The 27,517-nt window shown below is 39.7% G+C and overlaps 2 long non-coding RNA genes across 2 annotated transcripts; one reads left to right on the forward strand and one right to left on the reverse strand.

Annotated features, from left to right (window-relative positions):
- The first annotated feature begins 475 nt into the window (after positions 1-475).
- Positions 476-25,221, forward strand: LOC136792459 (uncharacterized). The gene is made up of 3 exons (XR_010836272.1): positions 476-585; positions 19,925-20,081; positions 25,080-25,221. It is a non-coding gene; the product is annotated as an uncharacterized lncRNA (long non-coding RNA).
- On the reverse strand, positions 24,948-27,517 carry LOC136792458 (uncharacterized). The gene is made up of 3 exons (XR_010836271.1): positions 27,416-27,517; positions 26,768-26,930; positions 24,948-25,928 (listed from the first exon to the last, which is right to left on the reverse strand). It is a non-coding gene; the product is annotated as an uncharacterized lncRNA (long non-coding RNA).

The raw sequence follows: 27,517 nt of genomic DNA on the forward strand, positions 1-27,517 counted from the left end.
TCTAATCCCACCCGGCTTGCCCTAAAATGGCCCCTGAATTCAGCCAGCTCCTGAGCCTGTTGCCTGAAGCTGTTTCTATAAAATCAAAGCATAGAAGAGCAATGCAACTTTTGCTCTGGGTTTGAGTTTGGGTTTTACCATATCATTTTTTTAAAGGAATTTTCATCTTCCTCCATACCATCTATTAGGACAGATTGCTTAACATTTCTTAGAGGAAATGAGACTCAGTTAGCAGATGAGTGTGTATATCTCCGTGTTTCCAGGGCGGAGGTAATTATCACCCTGTAAGTACCTACCGGCTACACGGGAAGCCGATACCAGGCACTGTAGTTTTTCTGTTTTATTTTCATCTAGGGGCTTATAATGAATTCCCTTCGAATGTTTTGGTATGTATGGGCATTCTCCTGCTAAGACAGTCTCCAGTAAGAGGTGAACTTTCTCGGCTGCAAGGTGGCTTTCTGCTGAGGTGACTGCCGGCTCCTGGAGAAGTTCTGCTGAAGGAGACCTTGAGAGCCACAGTGAAGCACGTGTGCCTTGATCCCTTTTCACATACTGGCAAAAGGCCAGACCCAGAGCATTGCTCCAGTGAGTAGCTGGGAGAATTGTCAGATTGCCAGGTGAGGGGTAGACTCTCATTTATAAAATAATGGTTTGTATAGACTCCCAGTAACCCATACTTCAGCCACTTACCTGAACCCTGTGGTTTCTGGGAGAAAAAAGAGCCAGATTATTCCCATATTGGAATAAAACCAAAACAAACATTGTATTTAGGATGGCGGGATCTCTATCTTTTCAAAATACTTTAGTATTTAGTTCAGTAAATAGCCTTTCCGTGATCGTGTCTGTAACTCACACTTTTCCTAAGTCTTGAGATGTTCTCTGCTCCTCTAGTTGCCATTAAGGGTCCCTCAGTCTACCATGCCCTGGGGGCCTTGTCATGTTGCCTGTAACTGCCTCATTAACTCCCTCCCCTCTTGGGTTATCTGAATCTGGTTTTCTTTCTTTTTTTCTTTTAATAAATTTATTTATTTAAAAAATTTTGGGGGGGCTGCGTTGGGTCTTCATTGCTGCACCCGGGCTTTCTCTCGTTGCAGTGAGGGGGAGCTACTCTTCGTCGCAGTGCTCGGGTTTCTCATTGCAGTGCTTCTCTTGTTACGGAGCATGGGCTCCAGGCGAGCGGGCTTCAGTAGTTGCAACATGCGGGGTCAGTAGTTGTGGCTCACGGGCTAAGTTGCTCCGCTGCATGTGGGATCTTCCCAGACCAGGGATCGAACCCATGTCTCCTGCATTGGCAGGCGGATTCTTAACTACTGTGCCACCAGGGAAGTCCCTGGTTTTCTTAAATATGATAAGAAGAATGTCACTCAATGTGAGAGATCAGAATGTTCAAAGAAAAAAATGAGTGAAATATGAGAACTGAGAAAAATATGATTACCATAAAATGTCATCTTAAACAATGTTCTTGTAGTTTAAGAGTCATATAAACAGAACTGATATTTATTAATGTGTTCTATTAATGCATGCCAGGGTAGATTATAATCTATACCCAGGGCACTTTTTACTGTTCCTTGGGAAAAAAATAAAAAATAAGGTTTCATGAAATGTAGTTTATAAATACATTTTAATAAGACATTATTTTTCCTTTAAATTTAAATTTTTATAAGTCATAAAATTTTAATCTTACTGCAGCTAACTGTTAAACACTCAGGATCATTATAGAGTTATTTTAGTTAGAAGGCTTAGGATTAATGCATTCATGGACTGAAATTTGGGTGCAGAAATTGCATAAGATCTTTACTTCGTCTTATTAAAAAAAATCAGAGAAAAGTAACACCAAATAGAGATCTTTAATCTCTAACAATGTAAATATAATTATATTATATAACTGGTAACGTTTTTTGTTGCACTTAAAAGCATATCTAGTTTTATAGAAGCAATAAATATTTCTTATAGAATATTTAGAGAATATAGAAAAAGAAAACAATTATAAATAGAGAAAGAAACTGGGATCTAACTATAATGATTATCTTAAAGAACAGTGCTAAAACTACCTCATAGGCCAGTAATATTATATCATGAAACGGCTTGTTAACTTTCAGGGGTGATGGTACTGCAGCACAGAAATGCACAATGTAAAGTGCCAGCTACCAGAGATGCGAGTACAGACACAGCTCTGTTCCCTGCTGGCCCTGGACCTTTCGAGCTCAGTTTCCTCATTTATCGAATGGGATCATTGCGGTACTACCTCATAAAGCTGTCATGAGGAGTAAACAGGAACATGTTTGATAAAGTGTTTCAAAAGTTGTAGGTGAGCTAATCTTTTTAAGAAGGACAAAGGAGCAAGCAATCCAAAAGAGAAACTAGAGCGATAATGAAAGGTAGTATTGAGTGCTGAGCGCTGTGCCAAGAATTTTGCCTGAACTGTAGCATTTAATCTTCATGACAACATAGAGAATAGTAGGAATAATTATATCTCCATTTTCTAAATGAGTAAACCATGGCACAGAGAGGTCCAAAGAGACAGGGCGAGTGAGAAGCAGAGCAGGAATTCAAAGCCAGTTCTACCTGATTCTAGGACCTGAGTACTTTCCTATGAGCTATGCCATAGGAAAGAGTTTAACTTCATTAGTAATCAAAGATTTAACAGTTAAAAGATATGGAAATGGAAATGCAAAGGAATGATAAACATCCAATTCCAGTTGTCTCTGTAGAGGGGGGATAGGGAGTAAAATTGGGAAGGGGGTACACAAAGACTTCAACCATATATGTAATATTTTATTTTTATAAAACTAGTGAAAATATGAAAATGTGTTAAGATTTGATAAACCAGGGCTATGGATTAATATTTTTCTCCATACTTTTCTGTATGTTTTAAACAATTCATAGTAAAAAATTAAAAGTGAACTAACATCATTTTATTTTGTTTATGTGAAGATTAAATAATTAAGAAAATAATTCTGGGGAAAATCTGGAGAAACTGATATTCTCCTGTGTTTCTGGTGATATAAATTGGTCCAACTCTGGAAACCAATTTGGCAATATGTTTCTAAAACCAAAAAAATAATCATACTCTTTGTTTCAGTAATCTTCCTTTGGGATACTATCCTAAGAAAAAAATATCAAAATACGCATGCACGTACACAATGAATACACACACTGAAAAAACTATATGCATAAATATGTCAACTGCAGTATCATTTATAATAGTGGACTGTAATTAACAATCTACAATTTTAACAATAGTCAATATTATGCAGGCTTTAAAGTAATATTTATGAAGGCTTATAGCAATTAGCATAATTGTGGTGATGTAACATTAGTTGAAAAAAGTCAAAATATGAAATTGCATCACCACTGGAATTAAATCAGTGAAAAAAATAAGCATAGAAAAAAGTTTAGGAAAAAACACCCTAAAATGATGAGTACAGAATTAGGGTTAAGATGATGAGATTATGAATATTTTTCTTTCCTCTCCCCAATTTTTGATAATATTGATCTCTGACATATTGTTTTTGTAATGCAAAATTGTTCCATAGTAAAAACCTAGCTTTGGAAATAATGAGATATATTTGAAAATGAACTAAAATTCAAGGGAGAGAATGAGGAGTTCTAAGGAAGGTTGTAGACCATCCACAATCATTGCAGTAGTTCAGAGGAAGGGGAGCTCATCAGGCTGGGGTCTTTAGGAATGCTTCCTGAAGGAGGGGCTGTCTGGGGGTTCAATAATTGGTAGAGCAGGGTAAGAGCTGAGAACTAGGAAAGGGCCTAAGGGAGGAGGGTGTGCAAGCTTCGCAAGTAGAAAGACGTGAGATAATCGTAGGAAACAGCACTTCTTGTCATGGAATATTTTATTTTCAGTTTTTATCTGCAGGGGTTTTTTTTGGAAAATATGGTGACTTTAAAGTTGTCATGGTTGAATTAATTCCACAAAACAACTGGTTATAGAATCACAGCAACATAATTGTGAGTTGTGCTTCTGGCTTCAAATCTTTCATCTAAAAATAATCACAATGACTACATCTTGGGAAAACAAAGCCCTTACCTTCTCTTGTGTTCCAACTATCTGGGTGGTCATTTACTGGAAAATGGATCATAGGTAAAATAACTCCATGTTTTTAAAACCCTGCCTGTCACTCTTACCTCAGCTGAGTTGATTAATGAAATAAGTTTTAAACTTTCATTGCATAAGCATTCTCTTACATGAACATGACAGAGGAAAAATCTTTTCTAATCACACAGCCTGCCTATGCTCCCGGAGGGACACAGCCCTGGCCCTCCTTGAAGGCTCAGGGAGTGTATTTTCTTGCGCAGAAAGACAGATGCCAGGGGTAGAGGTGTGGGGAGTAGGAGGAGGGATGTCAGGTAAAATGAATGAACCTGTATGCTCCACTGCCCTCAAAATATACCAGCTGCTCTTTGCCCAGCTTCCTTGGGTTTGATAAATAGTCACTGAATAATATATGAATTAACAGGCTGAATGGATGATAGTTATCATTTATAGAATGATTACTTAGTGCTAAGAGTTTACATCCATTAACACTAATTGTCATAAGAATCCTGGTGAGTGCGTAGCACAAATGCCAGGGTACTTAGTTTCTTTAACTGACTCTTGGGGTTTTTTGGTTTTTTTTCATTTTTTAAAATCTTTTCAGATCAGTGTAAAATAAAAGTACTTGATTGCTGTCTCACACTGGTGAGAAATCTGCTGGTTTTCCCCACTTTTCCAGGTTTCTCTTCCTGACCTCACATTCTATTTTCCTACCCAGGCCAAATTTCTTCATCTCACCTCTACCTCCCTGTTGTGTTTTCATTCCCTTCTACTGTACTGCCTTCCCCAATACCACAAACACATCACCCCAATTTCTTCACTTCCCAAAGTATCACCCACACGTGATTGCTTTTGTAACAAACATCTATTTATATTCTGGTGAAAAGGTAAGGAATGGTCCACCGTGGTGCCAAGTAAAGACTCTTGCCTCAAATAGAGCCCCAGGTTTTTGGCTCTTTTGCTGGACTTCTCTCCTTCCTGGGGTTGGTGCTTTCATCTCAAATTCTGGAATGCTCAAAATTCTTACTTTATCAGACAAAGCAATTTAGTTCTCTGCCTGGGGCTTCCACCTTCATATACAAAGTAGGCTCATCAAGGTGTTTTCCTAAATCTAGAGTCTTAGGAATCTGAAGGCTGTTGTCTGCTGTAGTTTTAAATAGCATTTTCCCCCCACCACTATACTATGTTATTATTCACATTTTACACAAGATGAAACAAGTTTAGTGAGATTAAATGATTACACAAGAAAAATGGCCAGAGTATGAATTAAAAGCCTGTCTTGACTAACTCAAAGCTTATGCTCCTTCCACTAAACCAGGATGAATATATGAAAGTCAGTACTTACTGAATGTTTACAACATGCCTGGCTCTGTTCCAAGAGCTTTAGGTGCATCAACTCATTAAATCCTCACATTAACTAATATCCATGTCATAGATTCAGAGATAGTAAGTAACTTGCCCAAAGTCACATAGCAAACAAAGGCCAGGATTAGAACCCAGGTAGTCTCTTTGGTTCCCTCATCAGCTGCCAGCATCATGCTCTAGTTCCTTGCAGTTCTTTCAGTGGCTGGAAATGGGGGCAGATACTGGATGACAATTCAATATGCATCCTGAAAATGGCATCTGTGTGGTTTAGAAACTCAGGTTTTCTGGGAAATTCCCTGGCAGTCCAGTGGTTATGACTCCACGCTTTCACTGCCAAGGGTGCAGGTTCGATCCCTGGTTGGGGAACTAAGATCCCATAAGCCATGGGGTGTGGCCAGAAAAAAAAAAAAAAGAAAGAAAGAAACTCAACTTTTCTGAAGCTGTGACCATGCAGGGGCATTGTTGGGGTCTGAAGGTACAAACTAGATTTGCTCAGTGACAAACTGAGTTATAAACTTTATAATTACTGCTTTTGAAAATAATAAAGTAATTCAGTCTTTTCTTGCTTAACGAGTTGCCACAAATTCACTTATTTCATTTAGTCAGTCATTCAAGATTTATCGAGTGTCCTTAGTACCTCAGGTCCTGTTAGGCGCTGAGCAAACAAAAACATATCCTGCAGTAGCTCAGAATCTTATGGGGAACTTGTAGTCTACAGCATGCTGTAATATGACTCATTCATCAAACAGTTACACATTTGATGATGTTTGAATCTATAGAGAGTCGTATTTCAGATCAATGTATAAACGAAATGTCTAAGAATTACTCCTTGGAGGAAAGAGAAATGACTCTATCTCCAATGGTAGCAAACACTCAAACATAGGAAATGCAATGCACAAGGCAGAGCCTGGCTCAGGTGTGTTCAAACATACGATGACTTGAAAAGTTCTCATCCTGGAGTCTACAATGCATATTTTGAATGTTAGGAGGACAAGTCATGTCAGGAGTATGGAGATCTACATGGAGACATAAAAAGGCAAGTTAAAGGGTAAGGTTTCTTCCAACACTGATCTATGGGGAATGGTGCTGAGATTCTAGATTTCCCTGCCCAGTTCTTTAGAGAAAAAAAAAAAAAATTATTAGCATGAAGAAGGGCAGTAAGCTAGGTCAACCACTGCTTGATAGAACTATTCCTCAAGAATAGAGAACTTGTGGCAAATTCCATAGCGGTCCAGTGGTTAGGACTCAGCTCTTTCACTGCCAAGGGCCCAGGGTTCAATCCCTGGTCATGGAACTAAAATCCCACAAGCCACACAGCCCAGCCAAAAAAAAAAAAATAGAGAACTTGATTTGATTTATTTTATGCTCAAAGTTCTGATCTAAGTTTTGATTTCCTGAATGGACATGACCATCAGGGCTAGATGTCTCATGGAGATGACCACTAGCAATTCTTTGGGAAGGAACATCTCTCACTTTAATAAGTGGGCATTTGCATTTAGAGCTGGATCTTAAATGTGAACTAAATCAGTGGTTTTCAAGGTGTACTCCTAGGGCCTCAATGGCAAACAGTGAAAGTTTTAAACTGCATGGGAAAATTGTGTGTTGTTTTGTGTCTGGTGTATACATTGGAGTTTTGCAATTAGATTTCATTTAGGAAAAGAAAAGAGCCCCACTGCAAAAAGTGAATACCTTTGAGATTTTGGTCCATTTCTCTATTCATAAGGAACTGAGGCCCAGAGGTTAAATGATTCACTGAAAAGGCCATGGTAAATCTTAAAACTAAGTCACCACTCTCAGCCCAGTCCACTGTGCAGACCTTCTGCTTTCTGTCCACAAGCCACTGTTGAGTCTGGGGAGCATGGCAATCACCCAGGCCAATATAACTCTGGATGAACTATGCATTCCTAGTACTGCAACAGCTAAGAATTAGGTTCTAAATGAGAAGATTCTACTCAAATACTGACTGACCAGCTACCATTTATTGTTTATATAATTAGGTACTACATAATCTAATTTGAACCTTACAGTGTCTGTTGAGTTGGGTAGAGCAAGTATCTCCCCAGCCCCCATCCTTAATTTTGCAAAAGGTAAAAGGTATATCAATATCTCAAAGATACTGATTTCCTCAAGGAAACATATAGTAGATTGAAAAACAAAAAAAAAAGTCCTAAACTCTAGTCTTCTTTTAGAAAGGCAAGGCTCAGTTCATTTTCTTATGTCCTGATTAATCCAACTAGTAAGAATATGCAGTGCCTGTGTAGACAGGAGACCAATGATGTCATTAAATAGGACAGCTTCCAAAACTGACAGGCATAAAAATGGAGAACAAAGTTTAGATGCCAAACTATGAGCCATGGACATCTGCCAGTCTTTATAATTATTACAGGGAGACCCACATACTTCCATGAAGTATGCTTATATCTGTACCCTGAATAAGTTGGCTTGCATTGATATGTATGCCTATTCTTCAAATGAATGTAGATGCTCTTTTGTTCAATAAAGCATGATTTTAATTAAAAGCATTACTGAATTCATAACAATGTGCTTTGTCTTAATGTACCGTCTCAATCAAATTCTACTAAAACTACAATTTTACTGTTATGTGGGGCTCTGTGAAATTTTTTCATCTTAAAAATGGGATCCTACTTGAAAACTTGGGGACCATCTGTTCGAGGGTAAAATAAAGGGAACAGAACAATATTAGGATAGGAAATAATTATTTTAAAACATATTTTGTACATTTTCCTGTGCCTCTTTTTTGATGTTGTATAGCTAAATTATCACTCTTTTTTATGTTGAATGGCTGCTTCTTATCTGGCTTTGTTTCTTATGTGTGGTCAGATCACTGATTCTCAGAAAAACTACTCTCTAGCCTAGCCCTACATTCCTCCAAGATAATATCATCTACAGGGGTCAAGTTTCTTGCTAGAAGTGTCGATTCACAGAAGTAAACAAACTAGGAGTACAACCATGAAATGTTAAAGAAACTTTCAAACTTGGACGGAACATTAATAACAAATACTATATTAACTATTAAGTATCTCTTTTTTAAAAAAAGTAATATCCAGTCACACTAACAAAATTGGCACAGTAAACAGAACACAGAAAGGGCTGTAAGCAATGCATGTAGGAACACTGATGTAATGGATAGGCTCCACGTCTGCTGAGGACTCCAGAGGAACAGCTGTTCCCTTCTCTCAAAACAAACCCGAGTCCAGTGCATTTCACTGTGCTTACCAGCTCAGATCTGCTTTTGAGGAGTAAGCCAAGCACATAGCCACTGGTGATTTACCTTAGGGAGGACATTAGGGAAACTTAAAAAACAAAAGTCAGCTTGAACATGACCTGTTTTATAGCTTTCCAACATCTCTGGCAATCTTCCATTCAGTCCACCTCCCCTCCCCCTTGCCCTTACTTACATTTGATTCTTTGTCAGATAAAACATGGAGACAATGGAAAGCAACAGGGAAAGAAACTAAACATTTCCTTCTGGAAACATTACCTATTTTTAAATAACAACTCAGACTCTGTAAATATTTTCATTAGAAAAACCCTATGAGAAACCAATTTTTTACAGTCAGAACCTAGAATTTAAGGTCTCCCTTCAGTGTACTATCAAAACTCTTTACATCTGCAGCCAATCTAGGCTTTTATCTCTAGAGATTGAAGTTTAGGTCCTTAATCCTACATTTACTTCATGAACTAAACTCATTTAATTCCATGTAGAGCTGGGGTTTGGAAGTGGAATGTAGAGAGGAAAGTCAGCGGTACAACATTTAGTTTCACATAAGCAGAGCTTTGAACTGACTTATAGGCAAGTCTTATAGTCTCTCTGTGCCCCAGATAATTCATATTTAAAATAAAAAGGATCATACTAGACAACATTTAAATTTCCTTACTAATCCAATGTTGTATGATCCTTAGAGGTCTGAAATGGGAAGTGAAATGTGAAGGGGTGTAGCAAACAGAATTATGGTGATGGTAATTGGATTGTCCCTCCCTGATGTGGAATTACATGGCATCTGTCAAGTGGCTCTGCAGCACCTCCCACCCAGAGTAGGCAGAATGTATTTCCCCATTGACCATATTGGGCTTGACCATGTGACTTGCTTTGGCAACTGAAATTAGCAGATGTGATGCAAGCAGAGGCTTTACACATGCCTGTCTTTGGCTTTAGCACTTCTTTGCTTCTGGAATCTACTGGCTAGCCACTAACTCAAGAACGAGGAGATGTGGAACTGACCAAACCTTGAGCAAGAAAAACAGGAGATTGGGATTGACATATATACACTAATATGTATAAAATGGATAACTAATAAGAACCTGCTGTATAAAAAAATACATAAAATAAAATTCAAAAAAAAAGGAAAAATGTGGAAGTGAAATATTAAAAAAAAAACAAACAAAAACAACCCCCTCCCCCAAGCATCTGCTGCTTTAAGCCTCTAAAATTTGTGGCTGGTTGTTATGCAGCACTACTGCAGCAGAAATCTGACTAATACCATAGACCTCTTGCTCTTTTGACTTTTTTGGTGTATTTTATCCAACAATATGCCCATGGATCTGAAAATTTCTTCAAGGCTATTGAGCTGCATTAGAGGCATTATGCCATTTCGACTTGACCATGGAAATGTTCTCCTCATTAGGACAACCAGCAGGGTTACTGTCAGCGCTAAAAACACTGCACAACTTAAATTTAGTCTACTGAACTTTCTGTTTAAAGAACTCTGTGTTCCTAGCCTATATTGAGAAATGACTTCTACAAAAGTGTGCTGTGTTGACTGTAAGGATAGTGATCATTATAACTTACAGTGTCGTCTCTGTGACAACCTTATGGAGAAATTTCTTTCTGGTTTCAGTAACTGGAAAAATTGTATTTATCTGAAGCAATCTGTTTGAATCTATGGACGCTAGTTCTGTAACCGGTTGTGAGCCCTCTTGATACTGCTTGCAAAAGTCAGAACCAAATATGTAGCCTTCTACAAGTAAGTACATGTAGGTGACCTTGCAGCACACATTTTGTTTACTAACCTCTCTCCTGGTTTTCACTTTTTTTCCTACACCCATTTTCTCTCTCTTTGTTTTCCTTATAACTTACTATTGTTATTACATTAGGTATTGTTATATTGTATTTGTTTATGTCAACTACCTTAAATCCTTTACGGAACTGAATTGAGAATATATATATTTTTTAAACTACTATTAATAATAAAAGTACTAATTTCAGTTAGAACAATGGAGATAAAAGTATAATTACACCACTGATCTGTCAACTCTTTCACTGTTAAAACTTACCGAGACTATGGTATTTCTCTACTCTAAACTATCTCTAGGAAGGTATTGTTTAAAAAGTACTGATATCCATTTGTACCATTTCAAATCCACCATCAAAATAAATGTAAGGATGAAAAACTATCTTCAGGGGCTTCCCCGGTGGCGCAGTGGTTGGGAATCTGCCTGCCAATGCAGGGGGCATGGGTTCAAGCCCTGGTCCGGGAAGATCCCACATGCCATGGAGCAACTTAGCCTATGCGCCACAACTACTGAGCCTGCGCTCTAGAGCCCACGAGCCACAACTACTGAGCCCATCCCACAATTACTGAAGCCCGTGTGCCTAGAGCCCATGCTCCGCAACAAGAGAAGCCACCGCAATGAGAGGCCCACGCACTGCAACGAAGAGTAGCCCCTGCTCACCGCAACTAGAGAAAGCCCACGCACAGCAACGAAGACCCAACACGGCCAAAAGTAAATAAATAAATAAAATTTAAAAAAACAAACTATCTTCAAGCTGTTAGAATTAGAGAAGTTTTTTATTTACTAAGAAATTGACGTGTTATTCTATTAATTATTCAAGTGAATTTGTAAATATTTGTTGAGCACCTACTGTGTACATATGTGATGCTAAGTGTCATTGGCAATATAAAGATGAATAAGGTACTTCAAAATCTTTCAGAAGCTCCTATGTGTGTTAGGCGCTTATACATTACAAGGACTTGGTTACCTCAGGTGTAACTGGGGTTCACTCTAAGAATGAAGAAAGGTGAGGCAATGTGGAAATTCTCGGGACCTCCAGCAGAAGCACAATCTGATCTCTAATTGTAGTTTATTGCTCTAAAACATCAAGAAATAAATCAGTCACCAAGGTCAGGGGGCTGGTGGCTAGGGCAGGACAAGTATAGGAAACACCAGCAAAAAACAGAAAATAACCATTCAGGTTGATGAGAGTAGGAAGCTGAACTAATGTGGGTCAGTAGATAGAAGCCAAGAATAATCAGTAATGAGCAGAGCCAAATCAGAAGCTGAAAGAAGGGTTCTGACGCAAGACACTGATCTAAGTTTACATGTTTTAACTACTATTGAATATCCAAAGGGGTATAAAAAGGGGGGAAATATGAATTGGCACTTGCTATAAACCTTAAGGGCTCACTATTAAAGTGTTCTGTGTCTAGAGGTAAATGTGAGATATAGGGCAATTAGAGAGGGACAAATACCAATCCTACCAACATCTATAGGAAGAACATTAAATGCTAGAGTCCACAAAGAGCAATATCCCAGGACATCCCAGCTTACCCTTCATATACTGAGGTGAGCCATAAGAAAAGAATTCTGTGACATGGTGGTAGTCTCTGACCCTGCCCCCTCTTTCTGTAACTCTTCCCCTACCCCAGCAGACACCTGGAATCCAACTTATTAAAGTAGAACTGTGAAAAATCTTAATTTTTCCCTTCTCCCATTGTCTGCACCTAATATTTGAATAGGACCCTCAAATAATTCTGAAACTTGTGAACTTCATCCATGGAGATGAACACAGTCATAAAAATGAACAAGCATAAAGAACCATCTTCTAGATTAAAAGCATCAGTTTTAATCTATAAAAGGCAATTAACCAGAGATGTAAACGTAAATCACCCCATCCATGAACAGTTAATAATACAAATAAAACAAACAAAAAACTTTAGCAAACTCTAAAACCCAGGAAAAGATGCTGAGCTATCAACAAGATGCAAAAGAACATCACACCATGTACACATTATATGCAAAATTTAGCACAAAATGAATCATAGACCTAATTGTAAAAGCTAAAAGTATAGGGACTTCCCTGGTGGTGTAGTGGTTAAGAATCCACCTGCCAGGGCTTCCCTGGTGGCGCAGTGGTTGAGAATCCGCCTGCCGATGCAGGAGACACGGGTTCGTGCCCTGGTCCGGGAAGATCCCACATGCCGCGGAGCAACTAAGCCCGTGAGCCATGGCCGCTGAGCCTGTGCGTCCGGAGCCTGTGCTCCGCAACGGGAGAGGCCACAACAGTGAGAGGCCCGCATAACGAAAAAAAAAAAAAAAAAAAAAAAAAAAAAAAAAAAAAAAAAGAATCCACCTGCCATTGCAGGGGACACAGGTTTGAGAGCCCTGGTCCGGGCAGATCCCACATGCCGCAGAGCAACTAAGCCTGGGTGCTACAACTACTGGGCCCATGTGCCACAACTACTGAGCCCATGTGCCACAACTACTGAAGCCTGTGTGCCTAGAGCCCGCACTCCGCCAATAGAAGTAGCCCCCACTTGCCACAACTAGAGAAAGCCTGCGCGCAGCAAAGAAGACCCAATGCAGCCAAAAGATAAATTAATAATTTTTTTTTAAAGCTAAAAGTATAAAATTCTTAAAACATGGGCACAAATATTTGTGACCTTGAATTAGGCAATGGTTCTTATATCTGATGCCAAAAGCACAAACAAAAAAGACAAAAACAGATAAATTGGACTTCATCAAAAGTAAAAACTTTATGCTTCAAAAGAAACCTGGAGAAAGTGAAGGGACAGCCCAGGGAATGTGAGAAAGTATTAGCAAACCATATAACTGGTAAGGAACTTATATCCAGACCTCTTACAACTCAACAATAAAAAGACAAATAATTAATTTTTAAATCATCTAAATAGACATTTCTCCAGATAAGAGAGACAAACGGTCAATAAGTATCTGAAAAGTTGCTCAACAATATTAGTCATTAGGAAAATGAAACCATGATGAGATACCACTTCACACCCAGTTAGGATGGCTGTAATAAAAAAGACAAACAGTAAAAAGTATTGGTGAGGATGTGGAGTAAGTAGAATTCTCATACATTGCTGGTTGGAGTGTAAAATGGTACAGCCATCTTGGAAAAGTTTGCCAGTACCTCAAAAAGTTGAACATTGAGCTATCATATTACCCAGAAATTCCACTCCTAGAGAAATGAAATATACCCAAGAGAAATAAAAACGCATGTTTGCACAATACCTTATACAGAAATGTTCAGACCAGCATTATTCATAATAGCCAAAAAATGGAAATAACACAAATGCCCATCACCTGATGAATGGATAAACAAATTATACACACACGGAAATATTATTCAGCAATAAAAAGAATGGAGTACTGATACATGCCACAACATTGATGAACCTTGAGAACGTGCTAAGTGAAAAAAATCAGACACAAAAGACCACATATTTTATGCTTCTATTTATGTAAAATGTCCCAGTATAGATAAATCCATAGAAACAGAAGATCAGTTGTTGCCAGGGCCTGGGTGGTAGGTAGGGGAAATAGGAAGTGATTTTTAGTAAGTAAATAGGGTTTCTTTGGGGAATGATGAAAATGTTCTGAAATTAGACAGTGGGAAAGATTGCACAACTCTATGAATATCTTAAAGCCCACTAGATTGTACACTTTAAAAAAGTGAATTTTATGATATGTGAATTTTATCTCAATACTGAGATAAAAAATATTACATATTTTAAAAATATGTAAAAAATATGACATATTTAAAATGGGGGGCTTCCCTGGTGGCGCAGTGGTTGGGAGTATGCCTGCTGATGCAGGGGACACGGGTTCGTGCCCTGGTCCGGGAAGATCCCACGTGCCACGGAGCGACTGGGCCCGTGAGCCATGGCCGCTGAGCCTGCGCGTCCGGAGCCTGTGCTCCGCGGCAGGAGAGGACACAACAGTGAGAGGCCCGCGTACCGCAAAAAAAATAAAATAAAATAAAATGGGAACTATTTTTAAAATATTACATATTTAACATATGTAAAAAATATATTTAAAAATATTTTTACATATTTAAAATATGTAAAAAATATATTTAAAAATATTTTTTACATATTTTAAAGTATTTTTAAAATATTACATTTTTTTAAAATATTACATATTTTAAAAATATTATACTTTTAAAAATATTACATATTTAAAATGGGAACTATTTGAAATTAGGAGTGATTGCTTTAGAAATAAGAATAGGACTGTAAAAGTAAAATTAAAAAAAAAATTTTTAAAGCAATGAAAGCAGCAAAGAGCAAAATAGGAAAATGCTAAAAATCAAATCAATGAATTTGAAGACGAACTCAAAAAACCTTCCAGAATTCAGAGGAAAAAGATATAGGAACAAATAAAATGAGAGAAGAGATGATGTACTGAGAACAGGTCTAGGATATCCACCAACCAGGAATGTGGTTTTAAGCAAACTGTTTAGCCTCTTTGGGCCTCAGGTTGTCATCTGATAGAAACAAAAGCTTGAACAAGATGACTTAAGCATATAATATGGGCCAGGGCAGTGGTAGGAAGTAAAGAGAGAAAGCTAGGCTGGGAAAGATAATGAAGTCCTGATCTTACAGAACTAAAATATTGGGGGGTGGGGTGAGGAGGGGGCAGGGAAGTGCTTGCAGTCCTGCCACTGTCCGTAGTGCTGAACTATTACTGTTTTGTCTGAATGCTGTTTGGAGGAGTTAGGAATTGCTTTGGTAAGCAACATGGAGAGCTCACCATTTTAGAACTGAACAGTGATACTCTGAGCTAATGTACATTTATGTTTTTAATTACCACATGTGTGCTAATGGTCACCAAACCCATATGTCTAGCACTGACCTCTCTCCATCTCTCAATGCATATTTTCAATTATATGTACCTTGGAGATATTACGGGTTCAGTTTCAGGCCACTACAATAAAGCAAATACCACCATAAAGCAAGTCACATGAATTTTTTGGTTTTCCAGTGCATATGAAAGTTATGTTTTTACTATACTGTAGTCTATTAAGTGTGCAATACCATTATGTCTAAAAATACAATGTATATACCTTCATTTAAAAATACTTGGTTTGTGCCCCGGTCCGGGAAGACCCCACATGCCGCAGAGCGGCTGGGTCCATGAGCCATGGCTGCTGAGCCTGCGCGTCCGGAGCCTGTGCTCCGCAACGGGAAAGGCCACAACAGTGAGAGGCCCGCATACCGAAAAAAAAAAAAAAAGGTAAAAAATAAAAATACTTAATTGTAGGCTTCTCTGGTGACACAGTGGTTAAGAATCTGCCCGCCAATGCAGGGGACATGGGTTCGAGCCCTGGTCTGGGAATATCCCACATGCTGTGGAGCAACTAAGCCCGTGCACCACAACTACTGAGCCTGCTCTCTAGAGCCCGCGAGCCACAACTACTGAGCCCACACACCTAGAGACCATGCTCCACAACAAGAGAAGCCACCGCAATGAGAAACCCGCGCACCGCAGTGAAGCGTAGCCGTTGCTCACCACAACTAGAGAAAGCCTGAGCACAGCAACGAAGACACAATGCAGCCAAAAACAAACAAACAAATTAAAATAAAGCTTATTAAAAAAAATACTTAATTGCTCAAAGATTCTAACCATCACCGGAGCCTTCGGTTAGTTGTAACCTTTTTGCTGGTGGGGGTCCTGCCTCGATGTTGACGGCTGTTGGTCAGGGTGGTGGTTGCTGAAGGCTGGGGTGGCTGCGGCCGTTTTTAAAATAAGACACCAGGGAAGCCGATTTACTTTATCACAGCACCTAATACACTCTATTTACTCTTGATACACTCTTCTCTATTTCTCATTAGACTGTGATCCTTGTGCAACAAATGATTTGACTACATAAATCACTATTGTATCCTCAATGTTTGGCACAGAGCATGTCATTAAACAATTTATCAAATGAATCATTAAATGGATGAATAACGCGAATCAGTTTTCTCTCCATTCCTTGCTCCCTGGTGATTCAGTCAAACCAAACTAATTGCAGTTTCTTGACTCTCCCAAGCCTTCCCTTGAACCCAGGCTTTGGCTTGCCCTCCTTTGGCTCGGAGTAACTCTATCTGACTTGATTATCAGCTGAATGTTTCCTTCTCAGAGTCAGCTCACTTGTAGCCTTTGGAACACTTTCCCAGGCAGTCACAGCCTTCATCCTCTGTGTTTCCATAGCCCTCAGTTCCTACCAACTATCACAGTCCTGTTACTTTTTTTTTTTTTTTTTTTTTGTGGTACGCGGGCCTCTCACTGCTGCGGCCTCTCCCGTTGCGGAGCACAGGCTGCGGACGCGCAGGCTCAGCGGCCATGGCTCACGGGCCCAGCCGCTCCGCGGCATGTGGGATCCTCCCGGACCGGGGCACGAACCCGCGTCCCCTGCATCGGCAGGCGGACTCTCAACCACCGTGCCACCAGGGAAACCCAGTTCTGTTACTTTTAATGTTCACGTCTGATCCCCTTCAGGGGATATTAGACTGTGAGCTTCATATCCATTTTTGTTTCCTTAGCACCTAAAAGGGGTCTTTCACCCAGTAAAGAAAGAATGACTGAATAAACAATACATATATGAGTACAGTTAGGCCCTAGGAATATTAGCAGGCAGTGTGTGCAGAATCAACTAAGTAGGAAGGAAGACGATATAGGGGAGAAAATTATAGAAGGTTATGTAAGAGCTATGGGTTTGTAGATACTGAATTAACTGTAATTCCTTACTTCCAAAATTAGTTTTTCCTGTGTGCAAAATGAAGAGCAGAATGGTGATATCAGCACAATTGTTGCTTTGCCTAACATGTCTTAGTCACACCATCTCTCAGTCCATTGTTTACTAACTGCTAGCCTTTAGGTGTCAACTTCAAATAACCTCAGGTGCCAGGCAGGTTACCTAAAGGTGTGATGGGCCTGTGAGGAACTAAATGTCCATGCGAGGGGCATCAATTTCAATTTTTAAATCATGTGGTCACCAAACAGAACAGTATTTGGGCCTGATGTGGTCTGCAAGGCACTGGTTTACCTTCCCTTCTACACATTTTGAAATCAAAACATCTTCTGAACTACAATGGAACTGAGTGGGGAGAGATGTGGACAATCTTTTCAACATTGTAGAAAAAGAGGCTGTTTCTATAATTCTGGCAAGAAGTAAAATTCTTTCTGAAGCGGTTTCATAGTTTGCCAGAATATTAGATCAGAAATTTCACTGGCAGCCCAAAACAGAATCTTTTCCTTCTATGTAAAATATCTTGATATCTACCGTTGGCAGTGCTTTTGCTTTTTTCTAAACATTGTTTATTTGCTCCTTGATTACAAAACTAACACAAACTCTCTGTAAAAATATTTGGAAGGGTTTCCCTGGTGGCGCAGTGGTTGAGAGTCCGCCTGTCGATGCAGGGGACACGGGTTCGTGCCCCGGTCCGGGAAGATCCCACGTGCCGCGGAGTGGCTGGGCCCATGAGCCATGGCTGCTGAGCCTGCGTGTCCGGAGCCTGTGCTCCACAACAGAAGAGGCCACAACAGTGAGAGGCCCCAAGTACCGAAAAAAAAAAAAAAAAAAAAATTTGGAAAATAGAGGGGAAAAAAAGTTAAAAAACAATTCCTCAAAATTAGTCCACCAGTGATCAACGTCTACCAACCAGCATTTTAGTTTATGCATCAGATATGAGGTACAACTGTGGAACTGACGTGCATGCTCAGAGCTAGGTAGCAGGTAAGCAGGAAAATACTTTGGTTCTAAACAGCTGGTTATCTGTAAGAACTTATGATCCAGCCGAACTACTAAAGACATTCTGAAGTGACGCTGGAGTGCCTGACTGAAACCACATGTCTGCAGAACAGGGCCTGATGAGGAGTTTACTATTGTTGAAATGGAACTTGGTTCTGAATCCACAACAGAGCTATTGTGCATATGACATTTTCTTTGAGAACTGAATTCGGGATTAACAGTAAACAAGAGCTTTTGAGTCCTGCCCATAAAGAACCTTCCCTTGCTTGCCAAGTAATTCAACGTAGAAAATGTACTTACCAGTACATTCAACATAGAAAAGTACAGTTTTTGACCTTAAAACACTGAGTGCAGTCTGAAAATTTAAGAGAGAAGACAGTTACAACAAACAACATTTTTTCAAAACAAGGAACTGTGCTGTGTTTTTATGTAGAGTACATTGTGTCCATGTATTCTTGGGTTCATCTATAGAACCATAAGAGGGAAAAGCATTGGAAAGCAAGGAAATGGACAGGTCTGAACATGAATTATCAGGGATCTAGGGTGAAAGAAATCCAATATGTCCATTATTAACAGTAAAGAGACCGAATGTTAATATTTTCAGAGAAGCTTTAAAGATTTCAGAATATCTGAAGTTGTTCTTTTTTTCCCCACTTAATTTAAAAAATCTTTGCAGTTTTCCTTTTATTTTGTCTTTTTTTAAAAATTTTTTTCATTTTTTGGGGCCATACAGCATGTGGGATTTTAGTTCCCTAACCAGGGATCGAACCACAGCTCCCTGCTTTGGAAGCACAAAGTCTTAACCACTGGACCACCAGGGAAGTCCCTATAGTTTCCATTTTGATAGTATGTGAACCCCAAGAAATTTTCCTGCAAAGCCACTGGTATATCAGGGGACAGAGTTTTAAGAATATCTCAGATGGGGACTTCCCTGGTGGAGCAGTAGTTAAGAATCCACTTGCCAACGCATGGGACATGGGTTTGAGCCCTGATCCGGGAAGATCCCACATGCCGCAGAGCAACTAGGCCCATGCACCACAACTACTGAGCCTGCGTTCTAGAGCCTGCAAGCCACAACTACTGAGCCCGCATGCTGCAACTACTGAAGCCTGCGCACCTGAAGCCCGCGCGCCTAGAGCCCGTGCTCCACAACAAGAGAAACCACCACAATGAGAAGCCCGCGCACCACAACAAAGAGTAGCCCCCGCTTGCCACAACTAGAGAAAGACCATGCGCAGCAACAAAGATCCAATGCAGCCAAAAATAAATAAAATAAAGAAAGAAAGAAAGAAAGAAAGAATATCTCAGATGTGGGACTAGGAAAATGTAATCTACTAGAGGTACTTTTGAAATCCAGATCTATTTATTATTTTACTATAATTAAACCTGTGATGCACTTAAATATCATCAGTTTTAACAATGCTTTCACCCACCTTAATATTCATTTCAAAATTATTAATCTCAGGAAAACAAAAAACAAGGAAAAATAAAAAGTGGGTAGCTTTCAAAAACCAAGCAGCTGTTCATTCAACCTAAATATCATACGCTGATTTTATTAAGTAAAGCCTTACATTTCATAGTCACAGCAGTTTATAAATATGTGTTTACTCATTCATTGATTCCTTTTATTCATCAATCATATTTTTAGTACTTTATGTAGTAGGGTTATATTGTACTAGGTGCTGGGATTTAGAAACACAGGCCTTCTAGGTGTGAAATGTGGTCTTCACCTCCAGGACCCCATGGTTTAAATCCATAAAGAAGTTTTAAAGAAGGGGTGCCTTCGCCATGTATTAAGAGAACAGAAGTGATTTGGCAGACAAACCGCGCACGGAACGTGTCCTCTCCGCTGCTCAATTGTTCACATGTCCTAAGTTTGTGCTTCAGGCAGAGGTGAGTGACTGCTTCACATAATATTATGCCCTAAAGCTAAGTCCTCCTACTCCTGAAATACACACACACGTGCACTTTCAACTTGCTCTAAATTTTTGCTCTTGAATATTAAGGACTTAGTGCTAAAAAGTTATTTTGAGAGTTCTCAGCTCCAATATGGAAATGTTTCTAGAGGTTGGATCTAGAAGTTTAGGCCTTTCTTGAATTTCCAGAGTTGTAATAATCCACTAAGGACAAAGGACACAAAGCACTGCCACAGGGGAGATACGGCCCAAATTTGAAAAAGTACACGTTTTTACAGGCATGAAGATTAAGGCAGCTAGAATCCTGTAGTTTCCATGAAGAGAAGCTGTGGGGTTCCCGGAGTCTTCCTAGGAGTGATCCATCCTACAGCACAAAGCTTATGTGTTTTTCTGAAGAGTCCAGACAAGATGATTTTGAGGGTTCTCATACTCCGATTAGAAAAATCTGATAGCTACATTGAAATATAGTGCCTTGTTTTTACCACTTAAAGTTGCAGCAATTTGATCAGACAGCTTTCTTTTGGGAAGATTTCCAAATCAATGTTTGGGACGGAATCTAACCTTTTTCGCGCCAAGCTGGAGGTTTTTGTTTTTTGTTTTTTTTCTCCCTTGAAATGTTTATATGGAAGAATATGAACTATAAACATTTTTATATGAAAACTTAACTTTTAACATTTTATTGACTGCATTGCAAGGAGTCATTTGGCCCAGGCAGGGCAGAGAGAGTAACATCTCTCAGGGTCGCCTGCAACCACTCCTCAGTCTCCTTTCCCAACTTCAGCAGTGATGCCGGAAAATCAGTGCTGCCTCTGGGTGTGTATATGCAACATGGTTTGACAAAGATCATAACGTTCTCATCAACATGTAGTGACAGACCAATGTCCATTCATAAATTCCAGTGTTTTTTCTTGTTGAAATAAGTGATTAACACGTGGGTACAGGTGTCTACTACAGCTACCTGGTTTTGTAAAGCATATTGCTAATTAAAGGGCAGGATTCAAATGCTTAGCCAACTCTGTAAAAGCTCTAAACTTAATCATCTGTTTCTTGCAAACTTCAGCCTGTGTGGTAAAGAGGCATTTGTTGGATCATGGCCTGCTTGTCTTTGGGGAGGATCTTTCCACAGACTGGACTCTTTTATCAGGGAGCCTAGATAAAGGTCTCAGGGCCACCTATTTTGCCAAAGTCTTTCACCCTGTCAAACTAATTTTCCTTTCAAAAAAAAAAAACTATGTGGAAAGTTAAAGTTTAATTTTTCATAATAATATTTTCTCTTTACCTGTTTTTTTCCAATGGTTTCATATCTCAGCTTAACATCCATCCCAAAGGACTTACACAGGAAATGGAGACCAAAGCTAAAACAAACTCACACCCTTTTCTCTAGCAGCCAACTTTAAAATTAGCACTTAAAAATCAATACATACGGCTACCCTGGTGGCGCAGTGGTTGGGGGTCCGCCTGCCAATGCAGGGGACACTGGTTCGAGCCCTGGTCCGGGAGGATCCCACATGCCACGGAGCAACTCAGCCCGCGAGCCACAGCTCCTGAGCCTGCGCTCTGGAGCCCGTGAGCCACAGCTAATGAGCCCGCGCTCTAGAGCCCACGTGCCACAACTACTGAAGCCCGCGTGCCTGGAGCCCATGCTCCGCAACAGGAGAGGCCACCGCAGTGAGAAGCCTGTGCACTGCAAAGAGGAGTGGCCCCTGCTCGCTGCAACTGGAGAAAGCCTGCATGCAGCAACGAAGACCCAAAATAAAATAAATAAATAAATAAATTTAGAAAAAAAATCAGAACATAAAACTCTCTCTGCTGACAGGCTCTCCCTCTAGGTTACATTAGAAAAATCTACCCTACATCTAAATGGAGTTTTTACTGTTTATGATCTCAGCTGTCATTATTGTGCCTTAACTAGTATATGTAAGGTTTAAAGATAGTTGAAGCTGTAAAGAAATCTCATAAATTATGAGCAACCTACAGGAAATGAAAGGTCAGCATTGTTTCTTCCTATACTTCTCCCAACAGGGCTGAAGAGTTTCTTTACAGCCTTGAATGCAGTCTGCTGTGGCATGTCTGGATTTATCCATCTCCCTTAAGGCAAGACATACCAGTAACCTCTGATTTCATAATCTCACATAATAAGTAATTATGAGCTACAGTCCTGATTGTTTCCCTTCAGCTGAATTTTATTTATTTATTTTTTATTTTTAGTGGTACGCCGGCCTCTCACTGTTGTGACCTCTCCTGTTGCGGAGCACAGGCTCCGGACGCGCAGGCTCAGAGGCCATGGCTCACGGGCCCAGCAGCTCCGCGGCATGTGGGATCTTCCCGGACCGGCACGAACCCGTGTCCCCTGCATCGGCAGGCGGACTCTCAACCACTGAGCCACCAGGGAAGCCCCCTTCAGCTGAATTTTAAAGAATTTAGAAACTCATTCTTTTACATATTCATAACCAAGAAATGAATTCTGATAGTAGAGATCTTAATATGCGAATCTTTCCCAGCATTATATATTTCACGTGAAAGGAAAATCCAAAGATGATGACGAATCCGTCATCTGTTCTACTGACAGGGAAATTTAATTTTGCTTAGTTATATCTACAATTTCCCTTTTGTTTTTAAGAATATATCAGGAAAAAAATTGCAATAAAACAAGATAGGAGGTTGGCCAGTGGAACAATTATGTATAGCACTTAAGACGTAAAGGTGCTTAAAACCAGTTAAATAATGGCAGTCTCCAATTAATAAACCAAAAATAAACTCTAAATCTTGCTTGGGCTTCAGACATCATTCTTTTTTTTGCTATAGAAATAATATGATAAGTAGTGTGTGCTTTACTGGGTCAGCCTACAAAAGTATTTACATTGATATCAATACAATACTTTTTCTGCTATTATTCTTGTTCATAATGAAAAATAATTTTAAAATACAGTTATATGCAAATAAGCAAAAGTTTAAAAATATGATTTAATTACTTTATTTCCCATGAATGTAGTAGAGAGAGAAGCAGGTTTGATTGCACAATAGTGAGGTAGAGGGAAATTTTGAGATATTTTTGAGAAGGATTTTTTGGTACTTTCAAGTTTAGAGGTTGATTTGGCAATGTATCACTTAGTCTCTCCTTTTTCTTGGTACTAATAAAGTGTCTGTCCCCATTACCGTTCTCCCGTGTAAGGGCCATGATTTTTACAGTCGTTTTGTGAGATCACAAGTGGAGCAAATACAGAGAAACAGTGATGGGTGACAGCAAAGAAAAAAAGGTAGAAAAGGGAGGAAGAGATGAGAAAAAAGAGAAAAGAAAGTAGTAAAGAAAAAAAATTTTTTTTAAAAAACACAGTTGACAAAATCTAGAAAAGTGAGAGAAAAAAGTGGGTGGGCTAAAGATGATAAAGCGATTTCTTATGGAGGAACCAACCAACCGGAGAGTTCTGAAAATAGGAGGCATGGGGAGAGCTTGGAATGTCTGTGATCTCCTGAGAGGGAAGAAAGTTGGGAGAGGAAGAAGGCTTAACTCAACCAGTTCCGAAGCAGGACACTGGTGAGTGGAAAGCCCGGCCAGCTTGGTGATGCCTAGAGCAAGGGGTCTGCGGGGGAGACCTGAGGTCAGGCCAAGGTCTGTACAGACCGAGGGTCCACGGGATCTGAGGACATATGTCCTCAGTTTAGAAATATCTGTGTGTATTTAGAGACAACTTTACTGAGGTATAATGTACATGCCTTAAAGTTCACCTGTGCAAGTATGCAATTCAATGATCTTCAGCAGGTTTACCATTTTGTGCAACCGCCACTGCCATAGAGTTTAGAACGCTTCCATCATTCCAGTGAGATCTTCCTGCTCCTTTACAGTTAAGCTCTGTTCCCACTCCCGGCCCCAGCAATCACTTGTCTGCTTACTCTACATATAGAGCTGCCTTTTCTGGACATTTCATATAAATAGAATCATGCAATATGTGGTCTTCTGTGTCTGGATTCTTTCACTTAGCGCGGTGATTTTGATGTTCATGTTGCAGCATGCATCAAGATCTCCTTTTATTTTTAAATACTTTTCCATTGTATAAACACATTTTGTTTTCCACTCACCAGTTGACAGACATTTGAGTCGTTTCCACTTTTTGGCTATTATGAATAATGCTGCTTAGAACATATTGTGTGCAAGTCTTTGTGTGGACACCTATTGTGTTTTAAGCGAACGAGAGGAAGAGATTAACTTGTTTATGGAAAATACAAATTCTCAGGTCTGTTGTGTCCCAGGGAACACACTGCCTGGAAACAGTCTCCACGCAGCAACTCGAGCAGACTTTTTAAAACAGAAAATCAGATCACATCCCTCCTCTGATTACCATTTTCCAGCGACTTCCCATCTCACTAAGAGTGAAGCCTGACCTTGCCGTAGCCCACAGGGCCCTGCCTCACCTGCCCCCAGTCGACATGTCTCACTTCTTCACTTGCCACTTCTCTCTCAATTTCACCAAACACGCGCTTACGCCGTGAGAGAGACCTCATTCAGGTCTCTTCTCAGATGTCATTCATGTAGAGAAGCCTTCCACAGCTTTTTAGGGTGCTACCTAAAATAGCAGCCATGCTTCTCTTGCTATTAGCTTATCCTGGTTCATTTTCTATGAGCCCCTATAACTGAATAATCAGAAATTAGCTTACTCATTGTTTGTTGGCTGCCTCCCAATCAGAATGCAAGCTCAACGTAGCAGGTACTTTATTTATCTTGTCCTTTGATGTATCTCCGGCACCTAGCATGTGGTAAATGTTCATTAAATTTGTTGAATTAATGCATAAATAAAAAGCAGAATTTGGTCGTCTTTTTTTTTTTTTACAAGTCTATACTTTATCCCTAGAATCTCTAAGTCAGTTAAACGATGCAGTGAATTCACTTTGTGAATTTCTAAGCCAACAGAACAAAAGTCAACTACTAGCAAACCATGTACCATATCTGGCCTTCACATATGTTTGTTTTATGCAACAGATACCTTGGAGCCCCATTCTCATTTCTTTGGCCCACCTCTGCTTCATCTGCTGAGAGTTCAGGTTCATCTCCTGCTGACAAGGTCCCACCTCAAGCAGGTACAGAAGTATTCTGCCTTCTGCCCTGGGTCTCTCCCGTGCCCTGGAGCAACTGGGCTATGTATAAACACAGCCCTAAGGTGAGCTATGTTAGTGGTCCCCAGGGAAACGTCAGCCATAAACAAATGTGGGAGCCATGCTTCATCCTCACTTCCCTCAGATGGAAAATTCTGGAAAAAATTCACACTTTCCAGAAGTCCCAGCCAAACTGAGTCCCTGTGCCTTCAGCAAAGACTTGGATAACACACCCTTGTATTGACTTTACCACTTCTCTTGTCCCACTCTCCCCTCTCCTTTACTCCTGTTTCCTGGAATCACCTCCTTCACATGTGACCTGCAGCCAAGTCTTTGTCTCACCCCCTGCTTTCAGTGGGAGCCAAATTTGGTCTATAACTTACATAGCTTTTTCTTTTAAATTATAAATTGTCCAAATTTAAAGCTCAAAATATCTCACGTTAAATTCTGGGTTCTCAACTTTGTACACTGCATATAGCTTAGTATACTGCATGTAACATCACAAACAATGCTTTTTATGGTTTTTGTTTGGTTAAAAAAAAATTATAGTTCATATGGACATTAGCTCATTTTCAAATCTTCAACCTTTCAGTTGTTAATAGGTCATTTCAGCTGTTCCATGAGGAAAATGGTCTCAGAGCTGTGATTCCATTAGGAATGAGAGGAGGTAGGGAATTCCTTCTCTTATAGAATGTGGCAGAAAAATTGTAAGGAGTTCTTGGCTGCATTAGATTTCCTGTGGGATGGGAAATCAAGAAATTAATGGCTACAGTACTAAAATAGACAGTGATCAGTGCTTGTGAATAGAATTGCTTCATTACTAAAGCAACTCTGCCTTACTGTTTGTAGGTTAAGACAACTGTAACATGTGACTACCAAAAGAATCTTTCTTTTTGTTTTGATTTTGAAGCCCCATAAGTACAACTCATTCATTCACACATGTATTAATAAAAAAAGATTCATTGCAATAACGTTACATTCTTCTTGTCCTACACACCATGCTTTGCTTGTAAGAGTACATCCTTTATCTTTCCACCTTCAACAGTCAATTATTGGGGGAATTCCCTGGCAGTCCAGTGTTAGGACTCAGCACCTTTCACTGCCTGTGGCCCGGGTTCAATCCCTGGTCAGGGAACTAAGATCCCACAAACTGTGCGGTGCGGCCAAAAAAAAAAAAAGTCAATTATTTGTGGTTCTTGCCTCAGGTTAAGTTTTGCATCCCGGTCCCTCCCATCTGATTTTCCCAGTTCACTTAAAAGTAATTTGTATGTCTGAATCCATCCTGGCATTTGATCTTACGTGGGATTTAGGCTTGTCTAATACTTTGGAGACTTTTTCCACACCTTTGGTGATACAATGTCTCAGATTGCTTATGACTGAACTAGTTTTATAATTAATTATTCCTAATTCTTCTGTGTCTGACTTGTAGACCTTATCAAATTTATCATGTGTAACTATAACTCTAATAATCTGCTCTTATATACCTATATCTCTAGAATGAATATTAGGAATACCATATTTTATTCAGACCTGTTACTTCGTGAATGTCCTAAAGCATTTCTTTCCAGGAAATACCTCTCTGCTCCCTGGTAGGACTGCCAATCACAGGGCACCATCTTTCCTTTCACAGGAACGGGTATGTTATCCAGGCTGACCAATCAGAACACTCCATCTGTCAGTCGCAGGATTTGTTCGGGGAGCCATACTGGGCCAATCATAGTCCTCTCTTGAAATTTTGCTGGAACCATTCAGAAAGAGGTTACATCTTTTTCTTTTCATTGGGATTGCTGTAGTTTAATGTAAATCCAAAGCTGCTAGTGGCCATTTTTGCCAAAATGGGAATTTTCCTTGAAGGTAGACTCAATAGAAAGGAGAACAAAGACGGATAGACAGAAAGAGGGAAGAACAGTTTAAAAAAGAGAAAGACTGAGATAAACAAAAAGAGAAAGAGAGCAAAAGTCTCTGTCAAATGACAGAAGATAGATGACATTATTTGAAACTCCACATCCAGCCATGCCTGAAGCAAGCAAGATCTGTCTTTTCAGTTTTCTTAGCCAAAGATATAAATATTTTTCTTAAGCAAATTTCAGATAAATTTTTGTCACCTGTACTTGGAAGAGGCCTGACTAATGCTTCGTACAGCTACTCAGAGGGTAGGACTGGTGGGTTAGGCTACACCGCTGTAGATATCTTTTTTTCTTCCATGAAGCTTGTGGTTCTTACCAGGATCGATTATCTGGGGAGGAAGGAGGTCCTCAGGTAGAAACTCAGAGCTGAGAGGATGGTCCTGAGATAGATGGAAGCTCCCATTCTTCTTTGGGTCTT

This window comes from Kogia breviceps, chromosome 13 (genome assembly GCF_026419965.1).
Source record: "Kogia breviceps isolate mKogBre1 chromosome 13, mKogBre1 haplotype 1, whole genome shotgun sequence".
NCBI classification, from domain to species: Eukaryota; Metazoa; Chordata; class Mammalia; order Artiodactyla; family Physeteridae; genus Kogia; species Kogia breviceps.